Below are 21,250 nucleotides of genomic sequence, written 5' to 3'. Positions count from 1 at the left end.
AGGATAGAATAGAGGGGCAGATGGCGTTGGGCCCAAAATAGGGACTGTCCCTCCTAAACAGGGACACTTGGGAGGTATGAGTAAATTGCTGCATCCATTCTTTTTTAATTTTTTTTATTACACTTTCTTTATTTAAAGAAAATAATTTCATATGGGTTGGTCTGGCTTTCCCCGCACCTCCCTCCCATAATTCTCTCATTTTCTAAATTCCTACTTACCCCTCTTACTTCTCTTTTCCTATCTTCCATTTTACCGTGAGAACTACTCGCAGTTGTTGCAATAAAACCATTCGCTATGTAAATAACTTACATTTCGAGAGGACATGGACCTGTGCGCACAGGAACGAACGGACAGCAATTTTAAAGAGATTAAGTTACAGATTTCTAGGATCCGCACATAACAGCATGGGAAAGGACAGGGCATGTCCTCTCGACTAAAGAAATGTCTGTATGGCAATTTGTAGCTTTTTCACGTCTTTTCTGTTTTTCCTTTTATGTTATAAATGTAAAATATACCAAGGAGGACAGTGAATCGGCGTTGTACTGTATGTTATTCACACTCCAAGATACATTGATGCAGCAAATGTATGCAAGGAGTGTCAATCTACTGTTCTTAACGATGTAATGGGGATATGTCATACAAAATGTTACAGCATCTTACAATGTTTGGATATATTGTGCTTTCACTGTAATGTTATACCTTGGAGTAAATAAAGAATAAAAAAAATATATAATTTCTTAGTAGAAATTACATTAGCAAAGTATTTGTACATATTACACAGTTTTACATTTTGTAGAAGACAATTCTTTTCAATTTTGTAAAACGTAATAAATAACAAAATATGATGATGCATCCACCTCTTGCTTTATCGATACGGCTTCCACTCATTGAGATATCCACAATGTATGTACTATCGACTGTATGTACTATCTGCAGAATGCTATCCATTTTCTTAGACTATCAAGTCTGTAACCGTGAGATTCAACCAGAACCCTTCAAATAATTATCAACTTTATTCACAAAAGATTCTAAAACAACAACCGATTTAAAAGTCTAGTAATAGCAATCAGACCATAATAACCAACTCCATGACATTGACATAACTTTATTAATAATACAAATATCAACAGGAAGCACTATGTACATTTCTGGGATAAATGAGATCTGTGATTGCGATGAATCCACTGTAAGTGCAATGAGTCTGTGATAGCGAGCTACATTGCACATTAATGAACAGGTATCGGAAAGAAATTAACGAAAAGATTAAAACCCCTTCTAACTGGGTTCTCCCCTTTTTATGTCAGACCGTTTAGAAGTGGTGTAAGCTCTTCACGGCAGTCTGTGACCATCCCTCTTCCAGTCAAAGTTTACATATCCACATTATCAATGAAAATTGCATGTCACCTGGGTGGCGTTGACAGGCTGAGAGCAAGGAGCATATGTACCCCTTGCCAACCCACTCCCAGAACTCTAGGCCAATCACTGTAGACTGGTGTTGTAGAAGCACACATTCTGTGTTATCAGTGTAGCTGAGGAGAAGATTGTCTTTAGATTGTAAGCTCACAGGCAGGGCCCTCTACCTGTTGTATCGGTCTGTTCTTATTGTATTGTCTTTTTCCCAATTGTACAGCGCTGCGGAATATGTTTGGCCCCTTTATAAATACCAGTAATAAATAAATATAGGTGTCATGATGTCAAACGGCCTCTAAACGGAACAGGCAACATAAATGCTATAGTGGGAGCAGTAATTCTCTAATTTTTGTAAGGATTTTTTTTTTTCTTTATTTTTTTTTGTACAGAGTTAATACAAACACACCACCAGTACATTAAACACTTCCAACTACAGGTACAGCAATTGGTTGTCAATACAAATTTGTCAGTTTTAGTCTGTTACAATTAAATAGCAGAAACAAAAAATATTCTGATTGAATAGTCTGTATCTCGATGACATGAGAACGTTGGTCAGGGACACTGTATTACAACATGTCCATTGTCTCAGAGTGATGGGGTTTTTCATGGCTGGCTAAGAGTGATTTCAATACTTTGATGTCACAAGTAACCTATAATACTGGGAGCAATCGCTTGCTCAAGTATAAGAATTTTCATGCAGTAAGTTGAATGTATTTTGGGATATGTGCAATATTTATTGAGTGAGAATTGGCTGTGGCTCCCTCTGCTGGATGGGGTAAGAATGCAGTTTGTGTATTTTTGGTACATTTTAACAAGTTAAAATTGGCTTTATTGTAAAATGTCAGGGTTATTCAGTAAATCATGAATGATCAGGGACTCGAGGTAAATACAGTGTGACAATAGTAGTGAATAATCCACAGGATGGTCAATGCTAGCTTGGAGCAATGTCTGCATCCTTATAGTTTATTCCGGTACATAGGGGTTATAAGTTACGTAAAAATGTTTCCTGTTATTTAAAAATCTCTTTATTGATCAGTGATACTTACTAAAGTGTGGTAAGCAGTTTGATGTCAGCATATCATGATATAAAGGGATTTGCCTAGTCAGTGGTCTTTAAGAGGTTAAGATGTTATTCAGTGGATCTGTCCCTTTGTCCCTCTGGAAGAGAATATCAGACAGGTAATCAATGAGAGGCCCCTTGAAGATGAGCCTTTGTGGCCGATGAACAGGTCCCTAATGAGCAGCAAAGAGAGAAATCACTGCATATATATCCCACCAGTTCATTGAGTCATTGACCTGAATCTCCCAGCAGGATGCTCATTCTCAGTTACTTTCTTTCCCTTTAAATAAACGTGTAAACCATTCGGGATTCCAGACCCATTTTAGGGAGCGTTTAATTTGAACAGAAAAGCTCTGCCTTGGGTGTCTTCCATGTTCCCAATGACAGATCTCTATAAACCACAAATGAAAGCCTTCTGATAACTCATTATTGGCCTGAGTAATTTGTCAAGCCATCCGGCAAACCAAAGTTTAACTTGATCACTACAAACAATTATCTCAAAGTACTGGACACCCCATGGAAGAAAGGTCCAAGTTCAAACATTTGTGGATCTGAAAGGCATTCTGCCTCCTAAAACTAAAAGTGGGAAAATTCCTCTTTGACCCCAAACAGACATTTCAAAATACCCCGGTTCCTTCCAAAAAAGTTTGTTTTTTGTTTTGTTTTTGTTTGTTTTGTTCTAATTTTTTTTGGGTGGGGGACACCCTATATGTTCTCCTGTTAAGGAGATGTGTCCGCAAGGTTTGCAGTGTAAAAAGAAAAAGGGAGGGGAGACAAACTGAGCTTCGTTCAGGCTAAATAACCCGTCTCCACCCTCTATCTAAGAAGATTAAATAAATGAGAGTTTCATGGTCTTGGGATATGAGATAATACTGTTTGAATGAGGGGTGAATATGCGGACGGATAATACGTGTCGAGATGTAAAAATGTCCTTGTGCCTTGCGTGCCGGGCTCTCTACGCTCCTCGTCTAAAAGATCTATCCTTCTTTTACGTAAAAACAGTTAGCCACCTGTCAAGCTGGGGCACAAAGAGGCAGATTTAAAAAAGGCCAATTCATGCATGCCTAATATATTTGTTCAGCTATTCACTTAATGAACCAGATAAATGTGAATCAAGACAATGTGTAAGTTAATCTATTTAGTAAAATGTTTGGAGACTTTCAGCGGATGTTAAGAAGGTAGTGTTTGGCACATTTTCATTTCAATAGCCCCATCTCCCTTCTTAGTCTCACAAGGGGTTCAGCAGGATATCTGAATATCATTTCTTATAAATGTGTCTTTAATGGATTTAATTTACCCCGCCAGCTGTTTTTAGCCATTTTGTAAGAGCAAAATAAACGTGCCAGGCTCGGAAAGCTGGTTAAAATTAGTTTCGGTCACCAAGGCCAGAGTTTCTGCAAACCATCTGCAAGGCTGGCACAATAGGGGGATTTTAACAAAAAATAAAAAATAAAAAGACATCGAGAAATGGACTGACCAATGGATACAGAGATTGTTTGTTTCCAGTTCTCTAGGTACAAATGCAATCTTAATTGCCCCTCGAGATTATAAAAGCAGTTAGTAAACCGTTGTGTTTCTTTGGGTGAGTTTTGAAATAAATGAAATTAAACGGCAGACTAGTTAATTAATTTCACCCAGACTGGATTTATTCTGGGTGAAGGGGACCTACTGGAATTGTTATGGTACTTTTTGAAAGTAAACCAAAATGTTCAAAGTCTATCTGTTCCTGTCCAAATCTGAGATGATTAAATTGCGTATACGCAGAAGTAAGCTCACACTGACACATGGAGTTCAGGTTAAAAGCACTTCAGAAAATTTAATACAATCTGGTTGGAAAACAGTTGTGCAGATCTTTTTAAAAGCAAAATGACATCATCATTGAATATCAGATAATAACAAATAAACATCATTGATTGGATTAAACATTATGTGACTAACTTCGTGTCCACCCACCAATATTATTAATTGGCTCAGGGGTTTGAGTGACCAGCTAGGTGTCCTCCCACCGGGAGGTGGTATTGTTCTGGACAAGGGTGTGGACAGAAGGCTCAGGCGCCATCTTTCCCAGCATGAGGTTTACTCGGTGGAAAGGGGGGCTTGAGCGTCATTTTACACAGTCAGTGATATCAGGCCTCATGTCCAGGTGCAAGGTCTCTTATGAATAGAACATTTCATTACTACTGTGTTCTCGTGGCCTTCAAACTATACTATCTTACAAGTCCTAAGGAGTAGCCGGCAAGTCTTAAGGAGTAGCCAGCACCTCCTGGTACTTGTCCTTGTAGGAAACACGGTCTTTGTCTACTGTATTAATTGGGTTGAGAAGTTCAGTCACGTAAGGTAGTTTTAAAATGAACAAGTTAAGTCATGAGGACAAAATGGAGGATTTGAAGAAGTCAGGTTAGGAGGACAAAATGGAGGATTGTCACAATATAAGGTTAAAATGGAGTTAGTACAATAATTCAATACAAGTACAATAATAATTTTTAATAATTCCACATCAGTCCCCCCTATGAAATGTTAGATTCTAAGAGATAAAACTTTATTATGTTAGTATCAGAAGACGTGTTAACCCAAAGGCACAAAAATGACTGGAGTAACGGTTCTCAAAGTCTTCTTAGTTCTTCAGAGGGACATCATAAATAGACAAGCTTACATTACCATATGGACTTGTGTTATCTGGAATATAGGCACAAGTAGTCATGGTGACAGGTAAACGTTGTTGGTTGCAATAGATATAATAAATGCAAATCAAAATATTATTATTATTATTAGCAGTGACGGTTGGGAAAATGGACTCAAACTTTCCTTTTACTGCAAAATCATCTGGTACCCCCCTTGGCACACCTATGGCATCAATATATATATATATCAATCAAACTTTCCCTTTAGAGGGGTGCTCCTCTTTATGTTCTGAAGCATGAATGTGGTGTGTCAAGAGTACCTTGTCATGTATTATGTGTATGGACATAATAACCTTGGCTAGGGCGCATTTGCTTATGCATTGTAGTATTAAACCTGTCCCACGCTACATCAGCGTAGGTGGACTCGGATCATTTAGTCAATGTTAATATCACCACAAACTCAGGATGGGCAAATAATCCTGAGGGAGCTTGGCGTTTGGATCTTTTTAGCTTCACGAGGTCTCCTTTTGGGGTCCTCGGCTTTCCATCGATGGCAGGTGGTCAGGCATTATTATGGCCATCAAACACCTACTTGCTGGTATCTTTTTATTTAACAAGTCATTTTTTCTTTAGAGTCAAAAGTGTGTCAAAATCAACAAATGTCACTTCTCATGTTGCAGAGAGAGTCTTGAATCTGGAACAATGAATCCACTGAGTGATCTCTGCAACTTTCACAATGCACTACTGGGTATATGGTCTTGGATGTCACATTGATGACCGGCTAGACTTCTGGCCATCCTGACAAAATGTCTATGATAACTAGTGCATATTTGACCCAGTAGCTCTTTGTCATCTGGATTCTTGAAAGGGATATTGAGAGTTAGCTAGGTGCTTAGGGGTATTTTAGAGATCAAAGAGTTCATGAGGGTCTTGGATAGGTATAAAGTTCCATGGGCTCACTGCCCAGTACATGTTTTTGGGTAAACAGAGCTTAAGAGCGTTGGAGTACAGCCCGTCTTCAAGGGTTGCCCCTTTCTGTTTTTCCAGCTTTGTATTTCTTCAGGGTCAGCAGCTGCTTGTCATTCTTTCAGAAGCTTGAAATCTGTGGGTAGGATCTACATGGTGAGTATAGAAGTTTCTTTAGCGGACACCCTTCCGTCCACTTCCCTTGGTGCACTTGTGGCTTGGTTGGCAGCTTTTAGTCAGCTGAGTGGTGCTTCTTATCTTCCAGATTGATCCAAAATAATGTGCTGCACCCAGGGCATGTCTTCCTTCAGTGTAGATATTGGCATGTCTTCCTTCAGGCATTTTGTATGCCACTGAGAAGGCTGTCAATTCAGCGTCTTGAGCAGATGTGAGTGAGGAAAGTGAAGGTGCTTGACGTACCTGATCTTCTGTAGCAACAGCAAATCCAGTATGGTACCTTTCCTCTTTATCCGCAAACAGAGTGGAGTCAGGATCTGGTAAAGCTACTGCATGCTCTGTTGAAAGGTGTCTTGTTTCTTCTTTCATCTGTTCAAAGCAACCATGAGGAGCAGTAGAAGAGGTTTCCTCACCTATTTCTGTGTGAGATTGGGGGGTATTTGTCTTTCTATTCACAGTTCTCTTGCTGACCCCCCTCTGTAGAGATCTGTAAATTGAATGTTCATGTTTTGTTCTAATGAGTCAGGTTCCTTTCATGAGATTTCTGGGGACTTAGTGTAGAAAAAACATGAGGGACAGCCACCTCCCTTACAGGTGTCTTACTTCCATGGGAATCTGGGTCAGGACCGCACTATTTCTTTGAGAGTGCCCAAAACAGTTCTTTCATGTCTGAATAATTTTAATTTTTCGTTAGTGTGGTATTCCCCCCTGGGAAGTGGTGGAAGAGTGGCCAGAGCAACTTTTCTTCAAAATATAATGTTGTCAGGTAGAGGCAGAGTCGTCTATGAGTGGAGGAAATTGGTAAGGAATAAGAAGGGAGGAAGCATATAAAGGATACAGATATGGTGGTGGGGAGATGGAAGAATGAGTAGCGGATAGAGTGAGAGGGAAGAAGGTGGAGTAGGAGGAGGAGAAGGAGGAGTAGAGGAGAAGTAGGAGGAGAGAGGAGAAGGTGGAGTGGAAGGAGAAAGTGGAGTAGAGGGAGGAGTAGGAGGAGGAGTAGAGGGGAAGTAGGAGGAGAGAGGAGAAGGTGGAGTAGAGGGAGGAGTAGGAGGAGAAAGTGGAGTAGAGGGAGGAGTAGGAGGAAGAAGGAGGAGTAAGAGCAGGAAGAAGGAGTAGGAGGAGGAGAAGGTGGAGTAGAGGGAGGAGTAGGAAGAAGAAGGAGGAGTAAGAGCAGGAAGAAGGAGTAGGAGGAGGAGAAGGTGGAGTAGAGGGAGGAGTAGGAGGAGGAGTAGAGGAGAAGTAGGAGGAGAGAGGAGAAGGTGGAGTAGAGGGAGGAGTAGGAGGAGGAGTAGAGGAGAAGTAGGAGGAGAGAGGAGAAGGTGGAGTAGAGGGAGGAGTAGGAGGAGGAGAAGAGGAGAAGTAGGAGGAGAGAGGAGAAGGTGGAGTAGAGGAAGGGGTAGGAGGAGAAAGTGGAGTAGAGGGAGGAGTAGGAAGAGGGGGAGGAGTAAGAGCAGGAAGGAGGAGTAGGAGGAGGAGAAGGTGGAGTAGAGGGAGGAGTAGTAGGGGAAAGTGGGGGACTGCAGATGAAGGGGAGGGATCGGTGGGAGGAATAAGCGGGGGTGGGCAGGTAAGGGAGCAGACAGGTGATGTAGCAATGGAGGAGACATCAGAAATCAAGACTAGGTAGAAATGCAATGGAGGCTGCAAATAGCCCATGTACAACAACTATTAACTGGCCCTATGCTTTCCCTAGAGAAAAATAATAAAAGGCTAACATGCTCATCTTGTCTCCACAAGCCTCGAACGTTTCACTCCCATGGGTGGCCCATGATGGCTTGCCCACCACTTCTCCACACGGGGTCTTGTGCCCGCGGAGACAGACGCTATCCCTGACTCTAGTTCTTAATTTAATAATTTATATCTAACATCTCAAAATGTAATTTCTACTTATATCACAAATATACATTATCACAATTTTATGTCTCGTAAATGGGATAAAATTTATTCTACTCTTCACTGATAATGTATTTTTAAAACATACAAAATAGACAAATAACATTGCCTTCTGCAAAATAAATGGAAAAGATAATGGAGATTTTGTTAAGCTTATAAATGGCTATACATTAATTCACATTTCTTGTTCTCCAGTTTCTGGCTGTTGATGACAATGTACAATGTAATAGAGCAGCGGAAAATGCTAGTAGAATGCTTGGTTGCATAGGGAGAGGTATTAGCAGTAGGAAGAGGGAAATGCTCATGCCATTGTACAGAACACTGGTGGGACCTCACTTAGAGTACTGGATACAGTACTGGAGACCATATCTTCAGAAGGATATGGATACCTTAGAGAGAGTTCAAAGAAGGGCTACTAAACTGGTTCATGGATTGCAGGGTAAAATTCACCAGGAAAGGTTAAAGGATCTTGACAGGTATAGCTTGGTGAAAAGACGAGACAGGGGAAATATGATAAAAGCATTTTTAAATACATAAAGGGAAACAACACAGTAAAAGTGGAGACTATATTTAAAAGAAGGAAAACTACCATAACAAGAGGACATAGTCTCAAAAATAGAGGGACCAAGGTTTAAAAATAATATCAGGAAGTATTACATTACTGAGAGGGTAGTGGATGCATGGAATAGCCTTCCAACTGGAGTGGTAGAGGTTAACTCAGTAGAAGTGTTTTAAGCATGCGTGGGATAGGCACTTGCTGCTAGTAACAGATCTAGAATTAATATACTATAATGCCCAAAGTCTCAATTCCTACGCATATGCAATAATAAAATATCTGGGCTTACAACAAAAATTATGTTAGTCAGTCTTTAAACTTGGCTTATTCATTTGTTCAAGAAATCTTGGTTTATTAGAACTTTCTTTTAGTAAATGTTCTTTAAGATAACCCTTCTTTCAGCATGTTATCAATCTTTGTACACAAAGCTAAAACACACTTGTTACTTATACGTGAAACGATAGACATATATATTCTATCTACATATTAACCAATACTTGTCACAGACACCTTCCTGACACAGGGAAACTAATAGCAGGATAATCCTAGTAACCGTAACCTTTTTGTTCATAATATATGGGAATTAAGGAAGACAGCATGTCTTTAAGATAGGATGAGCATGACACAATACACGGGCGGAAAATAAATAAATAAATAAAATAAATAAATAAACTCACGGAATGCAAACAATATACCTACAGCCATTAATCACTTTTCCTCTTCACAATCTAGCTTAACAACTTTGCATATTCCCTCTATCCACATTGCATAGCAATGCAACAAATCACACTTGCCTTTACATTTTTAACTCGTCCAAATAATTCTCTATTCCTGCATCAGATTCACTTTCCTAACCTTCGTAATAAACACTGAGCTACATCCCTGACTCCTTATCTTATACAACAGTCTTGGAGAAAATACTTTGTTCCATTGCTAAATCTTATTAGTTTCTGAATAATTTTACTGAACGCAGAACTGAAAAACCAGGAATGTCACCCCTCCCTCTCCCCCCTCGCGTCTCACAGAAGGCAAGGAGAGAGCCAGCATGAAGTTTTTTAACCATGTCAGCGCTGGAAAGACAGTTACGTTACAATTATTGCAAAAGCAAAGGGACACAAAAACACAACATTTAATAATACTCTTCAGTGAAACTCAATACAAAACCCCCACCCTCTACCAGGGTAATGGCTAACACAAAATACAAAAACAATTATTATAATATACATACATTCTTAACCCTTTGTGATCTAGTTCTTCCTCAACCCTACCTTCCTGCTGAATAGCATTGCTACTCTGTACCAGTAAGCTTGCTTTCTTCTCTGTCAGTAATCTACCACATGAAGGCACAGCAACTTTACACACTTTAGCAATCTCTATCTTCAACTAGATCACACGCGCTAGCCAGCCCTTATTGGGCTTTTCTAACCCTGTTCCATTCCCCTCCTATACAGGCGTCCCAGATATAGGGGGAAAAGGTTTTAAACAGTGTCTACAATGGTGGACTGACACTCGAGAGGGGTGGGTCCCCCCCCAGTGCGTCTTCCCAAAACGTAGACTAGTCACTAATTGGAGGTGAGAAGTGTGTGACCAATCACTTCTCTCACAATAGAAATAGGAGAGGATAGAATAATAATATAGGAAGTATAGAAAAGGGAAAAGGCAAGGAAAAATCCTTAGAGACAGACACAGGAGTTCATGAGACTCCTAATTAAACAGACAAGACAACAATACAATTGAAATACAGTGCATGCATTACAGTTCAAATGAAATCAACAATAATCCCTTTCCTTCTACATGTGCTTACTCCAAAGTCACCTTTCTCAACCTCGTAGTGTCCCCGCTCGGAGAACGACTTTCATAAGTCTCACTACCAGCGGCCAAGGATAACAGCTAACACCGGTCCGAAATCCTTTCCAGCCTCCCTCTACTCTGCAGTCCACAAGAATGTGGCCACGTCTATCCTCATTCCCGTAGTGCCCCTATAAAACCCACTTTATAAGTCTCACTACCACGTGATGCGAAAAACAAGCAATACCTGCCTGAATTCCCCCAGGAAACAAAGTCCCCTGCCACAAGGCTAAGTCTCCTACCACAATTAAATAATCAGTGGACCTTCAGCTCAACTAGAGCCGAAGGGTCCGGGTCAGGACGTCCCCAACTCAACTAGAGGAGGATGGTCCGGGTCAGGACATCCCCAACTCAACTAGAGCTGGATAGTCCGAACGCGCACAGTGAAGCTAGCTAGGCTATCAAAGTGACACAAAATTGGATCACAGGAAACTATGATTCTACACAGATCCCACAGTTCCACAAACTTCTTTTTCCTTACAGCCACAGCCACGAGGCTCCTAAAAGAAGTAAACAGGCAAAGAAGACCCCCCAGGAACACATCCACGGGTCAACCCCCCTTTTTCCTTACAACCACAGCACCGTGGTTCCTAAAAGAGGTAAAACAGGCAACAGAAGACCCCCAGGAACGAATCCACAGGTCCACCCCCCTTTATCCCAAAAGGGGTAAAATACAAACAGATAGACAGACACACTGAAGACCCAGGCAAGTCCCCTCAGGTCCACCCCCCTTTATCCCAAAAAGGGGAAAACAAGCAAGACAGAACCCCAGGCAAATCCCCTGCAGGTCCACCCCCCCTTTATCTCAAAATGGGGAAACAGGCAAACAATTCAAACACACCCAGGCAACAGATAGACTAAAATGCAGGTAAACAAGTGAGTAACGAGACACCGGGCAAGATATTACCTGTCTTTGATGTCCTCCCGGGAAGCAGTCACAGACACGTGGACGGGTCAATCAAAGGGGCCGGAACATACCGGTGGCTCTGCAGAAGTCTCTACCGTGTACTTGGAGGTGATCAGTCTCCCTTCCTACCCCCAGGATTCCCCCGTCCAACAGCATCTTCCTTAGGACGGCTCACCGGCCAGAGGCCATAGCCCGATGCCCCACGTTGGGCGCCAAGTTGTTATGGTACTTTTTGAAAGTAAACCAAAATGTTCAAAGTCTATCTGTTCCTGTCCAAATCTGAGATGATTAAATTGCGTATACGCAGAAGTAAGCTCACACTGACACATGGAGTTCAGGTTAAAAGCACTTCAGAAAATTTAATACAATCTGGTTGGAAAACAGTTGTGCAGATCTTTTTAAAAGCAAAATGACATCATCATTGAATATCAGATAATAACAAATAAACATCATTGATTGGATTAAACATTATGTGACTAACTTCGTGTCCACCCACCAATATTATTAATTGGCTCAGGGGTTTGAGTGACCAGCTAGGTGTCCTCCCACCGGGAGGTGGTATTGTTCTGGACAAGGGTGTGGACAGAAGGCTCAGGCGCCATCTTTCCCAGCATGAGGTTTACTCGGTGGAAAGGGGGGCTTGAGCGTCATTTTACACAGTCAGTGATATCAGGCCTCATGTCCAGGTGCAAGGTCTCTTATGAATAGAACATTTCATTACTACTGTGTTCTCGTGGCCTTCAAACTATACTATCTTACAAGTCCTAAGGAGTAGCCGGCAAGTCTTAAGGAGTAGCCAGCACCTCCTGGTACTTGTCCTTGTAGGAAACACGGTCTTTGTCTACTGTATTAATTGGGTTGAGAAGTTCAGTCACGTAAGGTAGTTTTAAAATGAACAAGTTAAGTCATGAGGACAAAATGGAGGATTTGAAGAAGTCAGGTTAGGAGGACAAAATGGAGGATTGTCACAATATAAGGTTAAAATGGAGTTAGTACAATAATTCAATACAAGTACAATAATAATTTTTAATAATTCCACATCAGAATAAGAGAGCGATCTGATTGGTCAGTGCGTACATACAATGTATGTTTATTTATAGCCAATCTGCTTCTATACATAATACACCATGCAAGGCTTAGAGTATGAGAGATACAGATAGGGAGAGGTGGAACTGAGGGTTGGGAGAGAAAAGACAGAGGGAAACTGGGAAAAAGTATACCGTGAGACAGAGAGGCACAGACCTAGTAAGACAGAGAATTTCAAAAGAGACAGACACAGGGACAAAGTGGTGCTGGCACAGAATGAGAGACTCGATCAGAGAGACCGACACACATAGGGAGAGGAAGAAAAGAAAGAGAAGGCAAGACAGAGACCGAGAGATACAGACAGAGAATGAGAGCTAAAGACAGACGCAGAGGCAGAAAAACAGGCACATACTGAGAATGACACAGAGAGGTACAGACAGACAGAAAAACAGGCACAGAAAGAGAGATACAGACAGAGGTAAAGACAGAGAGACAGAAAGACAGGCACAGAAAAGGAGAGGTACAAACAGACAGAGAATGACACAGAGAGGTACAGACAGACAGAAAAACAGGCACAGAAAGAGAGATACAGACAGAGGTAAAGACAGAGAGACAGAAAGACAGGCACAGAAAAGGAGAGGTACAAACAGACAGAGAATAACACAGAGAGGTACGGACAGACAGAAAAACAGGCACAGAAAGAGAGATACAGACAAAGGTAAAGACAGAGAGACAGAAAGACAGGCACAGAAAAGGAGAGGTACAAACAGACAGATAATGACACAGAGAGGTACAGACAGACAGAAAAACAGGCACAGAAAAAGCGATACAGAGATGGAAAATGAAACAGAGGTACAGACAGAGACAGAAAAACAGGCACAGAAAAAAAGATACAGACACAGAGAGGGGAAGGAAAAGAATACTACACAAGACAGATAAAGAGAGAGAGAGATTTAGAATTAAAGTTAGAGAGAGGGCGCACACAAAAATACACAGTAGTTTATTCCTTAAATTACAATTTGTGGAAATTACATCAACAATCCGAACTGTCACATTAGGCTGTCTCTCCTTCTCACAATCTCTCTCTTTGTGCTTGTCACTATCTCTCTATCTGTCTCCCCTAACTCTTTGCTTGCCCTCTCTTTCTCTCCAGTGAAACAGGTTTTTTGGCATGACAGAGGACATATCTGTGTTGCCGAAGCACATTGTTTAGTGAAGGCTTTATTGGGTGTTTTCAGTCTATAAGGATTTATAAGAGGAGGGAAGTCTCTTTCTCTCCTGCTCTGTTTGTCTGTCTTGCTTTATCACTGTCTCTTCTCTGCCAATATGAATTTGCCACAATCTCTATTTTAGAGAATAAACGGGACAGAGTCACACAGAGGGCATGGCCCGCAGACTGCCAGACACACATATAGACACTTAGACAGAGAGACAGAGAAATGTCATGTGCACCAAGCTCGCCAGAGAGACAGACACAGTGTTTGGGGTTTCCCTTGGGGTTATTTAATCAAGTGTGCATTCTAAGGAATTCAAAGTGATTTTCAAATTGTAGGACATAAAAGCCAAACTGGAAAAATAGTCCACTAATTTTCAATTTGGATAATTTGATGTATAATTTTATCATTCATCTCTCCCCTCACTGCACAGCATTATTTCCCTTAAATTCTCCCATCAGGATTTTTTTTTACAGTATGTTAAAGACTTCCAAGATTATAAACCAGATCATAATTACTTAAACCCCGACCCCCTCCCCACCATACCCTTTCCCAACCCACTATAATAACCCCAACCCACTATATTCTATTCATCCCTGACCCCAACCCACTATAACCCCAACCCTGACCCCCTCCTCACCATACCCTACCACCAAGCCACTATAATAACCCCAACCCTATATTAACCCCATCCCTAGCCCCCTCCCCATCATACCCTACCACCAACCCATTATAATAACCCCAACCCTATATTAACCCCATCCCTGACCCCCCCAAGTCACTATATTAAAACCATCCCTGACCCCCTCCCCACCATACCCTATCCCAACCCACTATAATAACCCCAACCCACTATATTCTATTCATCCCTGACCCCAACCCTGACCCCCTCCCCACCATACCCTACCACCAAGCCACTATAACCCCAACCCTATATTAACCCCATCCCTAACCCCCTCCCCATCATACCCTACCACCAACCCACTATAATAACCCCCTCCCATCATACCCTACCACCAACCCATTATAATAACCCAAACCCTATATTAACCCCATCCCTGACCCCCCAAAATCACTATATTAAAACCATCCCTGACCCCCTCCCCACCATACCCCATCCCTGACCTCCCATATTAACCCCATCCCCAACCCACTATAATAACCCCAACCCTGACCCCCTCCCCACCATATCCTACCACCAAGCCACTATAATAACCCCAACCCCATATTAACCCCATCCCTGACCCCCCAAAATCACTATATTAAAACCATCCCTGACCCCCTCCCCACCATACCCCATCCCTGACCTCCCATATTAACCCCATCCCCAACCCACTATAATAACCCCAACCCTGACCCCCTCCCCACCATATCCTACCACCAAGCCACTATAATAACCCCAACCCCATATTAACCCCATCCCTGACCCCCCACAATCACTATATTAAAACCATTCCTTGTCCCCCTTCCCCACCATACCCCATCCCTGACCTCCCCAATATATATTTTATTCCTTCACTCCATGCTTGGCGGGGGAAAGGGTCTTGTGTAATTGGGAGTTTTGTGTTTCAATTATTTTTTATTTTCCAAATATATCATTAAAGTTAATGTATCTTTATTACTAGTGTTTCCTCCTTTTCTTTTGTCCATGGCCCTATATTAACCTCACCCCAAACCTCAGAATATTCTCACCCCTGACTGAACTCCACAATAACCTCTTACTTGACCCCAATATATCTATATCCCTGATTGAACCCCACAATAACCTCTTACCTGACCCCAATATAGCTATATCCCTGATTGAACCCCACAATAACCTATTACCTGACCCCAATATAGCTATATCCCTGACTGAATCCCACAATAACCTCTTACCTGACCCCAATATAGCTATATCCCTGACTGAATCCCACAATAACCAGACCCCAATTACCCCAATATAGCTATATCCCTGATTGAACCCCACAATAACCTCTTACCTGACCCCAATATAGCTATATCCCTGACTAAATCCCACCATAACCTATTACCTGACCCCAATATAACTATATCCCTGACTGAATCCCACAATACCTGCTTACCTGACCCCAATATAGCTATATCCCTGACTGAATCCCACAATACCTGCTTACCTGACCCCAATATAACTATATCCCTGACTGAATCCCACAATACCTGCTTACCTGACCCCAATATAGCTATATCCCTGACTGAATCCCACAATACCTGCTTACCTGACCCCAATATAGCTATATCCCTGACTGAATCCCACAATAACCTCTTACCTGACCCCAATATAGCTATATCCCTGACTGAATCCCACAATAACCAGACCCCAATTACCCCAATATAGCTATATCCCTGATTGAACCCCACAATAACCTCTTACCTGACCCCAATATAGCTATATCCCTGACTAAATCCCACCATAACCTATTACCTGACCCCAATATAACTATATCCCTGACTGAATCCCACAATACCTGCTTACCTGACCCCAATATAGCTATATCCCTGACTGAATCCCACAATACCTGCTTACCTGACCCCAATATAACTATATCCCTGACTGAATCCCACAATACCTGCTTACCTGACCCCAATATAGCTATATCCCTGACTGAATCCCACAATACCTGCTTACCTGACCCCAATATAGCTATATCCCTGACTGAATCCCACAATACCTGCTTACCTGACCCCAATATAGCTATATCACTGACTGAACCCCACAATACCTGCTTACCAGACCCCAATATAGCTATATCCCTGATTGAATCCCACAATAACCTCTTACCTGACCCCAATATAGCTATATTCCTGACTGAACCCCACAATAATCTCTTGCCTAACCCTAATAAAGCTATATCCCTGATTGTACCCCACAATAACCTCTTACCTGACCCGAATATAGCTATATCACTGACTGAACCCCACAATACCCTCTTACCTGACCCCAATATAGCTATATCCCTGACTGAAGCCCACAATACCCTCTTACCTGACCCCAATATAGCTATATCCCTGATTGAACCCCACAATAACCTCTTACCTGACCCCAATATAGCTATATCCCTGACTGAACTCCACAATAACCTATTACCTGACCCCAATATAGCTATATCCCTGACTGAATCCCACAATAACCTCTTACCTGACCCCAATATAGCTATATCCCTGACTGAATCCCACAATAACCTGCCTGACCCCAATATAGCTTTATCCCTGACTGAACCCCACAATAACCTCTTACCTGACCCCAATACAGCTATATACCTGATTGAACCCCAAAATAACCTCTTACCTGACCCCAATATAACTATATCCCGGATTGAACCCCACCATAACCTGTTACCTGACCCCAATATAGCTATATCCCTGACTGAACCCCACAATAACCAGACCCCAATTACCCCAATATAGCTATATCCCTGACTGAACCCCACAATAACTTCTTACCTGGCCCCAATATAGCTATATCCCGGATTGAACCCCACCATAACCTCTTACCTGACCCCAATATAGCTATATCCCTGACTGAACCCCACAATAACCTCTTACCTGACCCCAATATAGCTATATCCCTGACTGAACCTCATAATACCCTCTTACCTGACCCCAATATAGCTATATTCCTGGCTGAACCCCACCATAACCTCTTACCTGACCCCAATATAGCTATATCCCTGACTGAATCCCACAATACCCTCTTACCTGACCCCAATATAGCTATATCCCTGACTGAATCCCACAATAACCAGACCCCAATTACCCCAATATAGCTATATCCCTGAATGAACCCCACAATAACCTCTTACCTGACCCCAATACAGCTATATCCCTGAATGAACCCCCACAATAACCTCTTACCTGACCCCAATATAGCTATATCCCTGACTGAACCCCACAATAACCAGACCCAAATTACCCCAATATAGCTATATCCCTGACTGAACCCCACAATTACTTCTTACCTGACCCCAATATAGCTATATTCCTGACTGAACCCCACAATACCCTCTTACCTGACCCCAATATAGCTATATCCCTGACTGAACCCCACAATAACCTCTTACCTGACCCCAATACAGCTATATCCCTGATTGAACCCCCACAATAACCTCTTACCTGACCCCAATATAACTATATCCCTGATTGAACCCCACCATAACCTCTTACCTGACCCCAATATAGCTATATCCCTGACTGAACCCCACAATAACCAGACCCAAATTACCCCAATATAGCTATATCCCTGACTGAACCCCACAATTACTTCTTACCTGACCCCAAATAGCTATATCCCTGACTGAACCCCACAATACCCTCTTACCTGACCCCAATATAGCTATATCCCTGACTGAACCCCACAATAACCTCTTACCTGACCCCAATACAGCTATATCCCTGATTGAACCCCCACAATAACCTCTTACCTGACCCCAATATAACTATATCCCTGATTGAACCCCACCATAACCTCTTACCTGACCCCAATATAGCTATATCCCTGACTGAACCCCACAATAACCAGACCCAAATTACCCCAATATAGCTATATCCCTGACTGAACCCCACAATTACTTCTTACCTGACCCCAATATAGCTATATCCCTGACTGAACCCCCACAATAACTTCTTGCATGAACCCCCACAATAACTTCTTGCATGAACCCCCACAATAACTTCTTGCATGAACCCCCACAATAACTTCTTGCACAATAACCTCATCTGTAATTGAACCCCGATACCGGCGCTATAAAATGTTGTGGTTATGATATCTGCCCTAATTTGACAAACTAGGGGCCAATTCTGTTCTTGATCAATGTCTGGTTTCCATAGACCATTTTTGGCAGATCTCAAATTGTTCTGTAGTGAATTTACCTTTTTCAGGTCAGTTTCTAAATTTCTAATAATAATTGTAGTAATCATAATTGTCTTTCTCAAATTTGTAATTTCTCACACCTATATATTATTTCCAAACCTTACAATGCATTAGCAATCCTGAATATTTGGATAAGATACCAGTTTAGTGTATATTTCCTATTTAAGGGACACTGTAGGCACTATAACCATTCCATCTAATTGAAGTGGTTATAGTGTCTAGAGTCCTCTGGCACTGTCCCTCCATTCAGGGTTAAACCATTTTCAAGCAGTTTAAATAAGGATCACTGGCCACCTATAGCCTGGCCCCCATTGTAGGTGTGGCCAAAGCAGAGATTACACACTTCCTTGTAGCTGTACCAATTTATACCAGCTATAAGGACTGTGATAGGCTGCATTCTCCCAGCTGACAATCTCAACCACCCATTGCTGCTCAGGGTAATGCCTCCTCATTAGCCAAAAGCTGCACAGAAAGGGATGAGCTGCTCGATCATTTGGTCTTAAACTATTAAAACTGAATGGAAGGACAGCGCCAGGGTACTCCTGACACTACAACCACTTCAATGAGATGAATCGACTACAGTATCGCTTTAATAATAATAAGTAATGAGATCTAATATGCAACAAGTTGAAATATCAAGGTAGAAAGTGCTGCCCCTCTCAGAGATGTATAGATCGGAAATATACTAATCTGAAAATCGAGTATTGGCAAATCACTCACTCAGTCTGCCACTCACATACTGCAGATCAATCTACCACTCACATACTGCAGATCAACCCACTATCTGCCACTATCACTGATATACTGCAGATCAATCTGCCACTCACATGCTGCAGATCAACCCACTATCTGCCACTATCACTCACATACTGCGAGTCTACCATTACACTCCAACACTGCAAAATCTAATCTGACATAAAAAAAAAAACACATAATCGGCCACTTATACTCAAATAGAGCAAGTAACAACACAAAGCAACTCATTTGTTGGATCTGCCACTCACACTCAAATAGTGCAAATCATTGGATGTGCTACTCACGCTGAGATTCAGGAAATCCCTTAATCCGTCCACTAACCTTTCGATACAGCAAGTCACTCAATCCTCTACTCAAACTCAGATACTGCAAATCACTCAATCCATCACTCACACTCAGATACAGCAAGTCACTCAATCCATCACACACACTCAGATACAGCAAGTCACTCAATCCATCACTCACACTCAGATACAGCAAATCACTCAATCCATCACTCACACTCAGATACAGCAAGTCACTCAATCCTCTACTCAAACTCAGATACAGCAAATCACTCAATCCATCACTCACACTCAGATACAGCAAGTCACTCAATCCATCACTCACACTCAGATACAGCAAATCACTCAATCCATCACTCACACTCAGATACAGCAAGTCACTCAATCCTCTACTCAAACTCAGATACAGCAAATCACTCAATCCATCACTCACACTCAGATACAGCAAGTCACTCAATCCATCACTCACACTCAGATACAGCAAATCACTAAATCCATCACTCACACTCAGATACAGCAAGTCACTCAATCCTCTACTCAAACTCAGATACAGCAAATCACTGAATCCATCACTCAGATACAGCAAGTCACTCAATCCATCACTCACACTCAGATACAGCAAGTCACTCAATCCTTCACTCACATTCAGATATAGCAAATCACTCAATTCTTCACACACACTCAGATACAGCAAGTCACTCAATCCTTCACACACACACACTCAGATACAGCAAGTCACTCAATCCTTCACTCACACTCAGATACAGCAAGTCACTGAATCCTTCACATACACTCAGATACAGCAAGTCACTAAATCCATCACTCACACTCAGATACAGCAAGTTACTCAATCCTTCACTCACACTCAGATACAGCAAGTCACTCAATCCTTCACTCACACTCAGATACAGCAAGTCACTCAATCCTTCACACACACTCAGATACAGCAAGTCACTCAATCCTTCACTCACACTCAGATACAGCAAGTCACTCAAATCCTTCACTCACACTCAGATACAGCAAGTCACTCAATCCTTCACTCACACTCAGATACAGCAAGTCACTCAATCTATCACTCACACTCAGATACAGCAAGTCACTCAATCCTTCACACACACTCAGATACAGCAAGTCACTCAATCCTTCACTCACACTCAGATACAGCAAGTCACTCAAATCCTTCACTCACACTCAGATACAGCAAGTCACTCAATCCATCACTCACACTCAGATACAGCAAGTTACTCACTCACGTTCCGTTCGAGCAGATTTCTCATTCAACCCGTCATTCACACTCAACTACATCAATATACTCAGTGAATTTTCCACTCACCCAAAGATATCTCGAATTACTGACTCAGTCCTGCACTCACACTCAAAGTTAAACAGCCCACTTTACTCACATCTCTCATTCAGTCTAATACATTAATGGCAAATCATTCACTCAAATTGCCACTCACACTCAGATCAAGTGTCACTCAAACATTTAATGCCAAGTCACATAAATGATCGGTATAAATCAAATCTCAAGAAAGCCTTTCTAAACAAGGTTTAAATGTATCTATTTGTATCAAATTGTCTCCGATAATTCTATTTACAAATCCTCAATGTAAATATTATTCATTTTCGCTTGTGTTTGGAACG

The sequence above is a fragment of the Pelobates fuscus genome, chromosome 12 (assembly GCF_036172605.1).
Source record: "Pelobates fuscus isolate aPelFus1 chromosome 12, aPelFus1.pri, whole genome shotgun sequence".
NCBI classification, from domain to species: domain Eukaryota; kingdom Metazoa; phylum Chordata; class Amphibia; order Anura; family Pelobatidae; genus Pelobates; species Pelobates fuscus.
Note: the sequence above shows the minus strand (reverse complement) of the source record.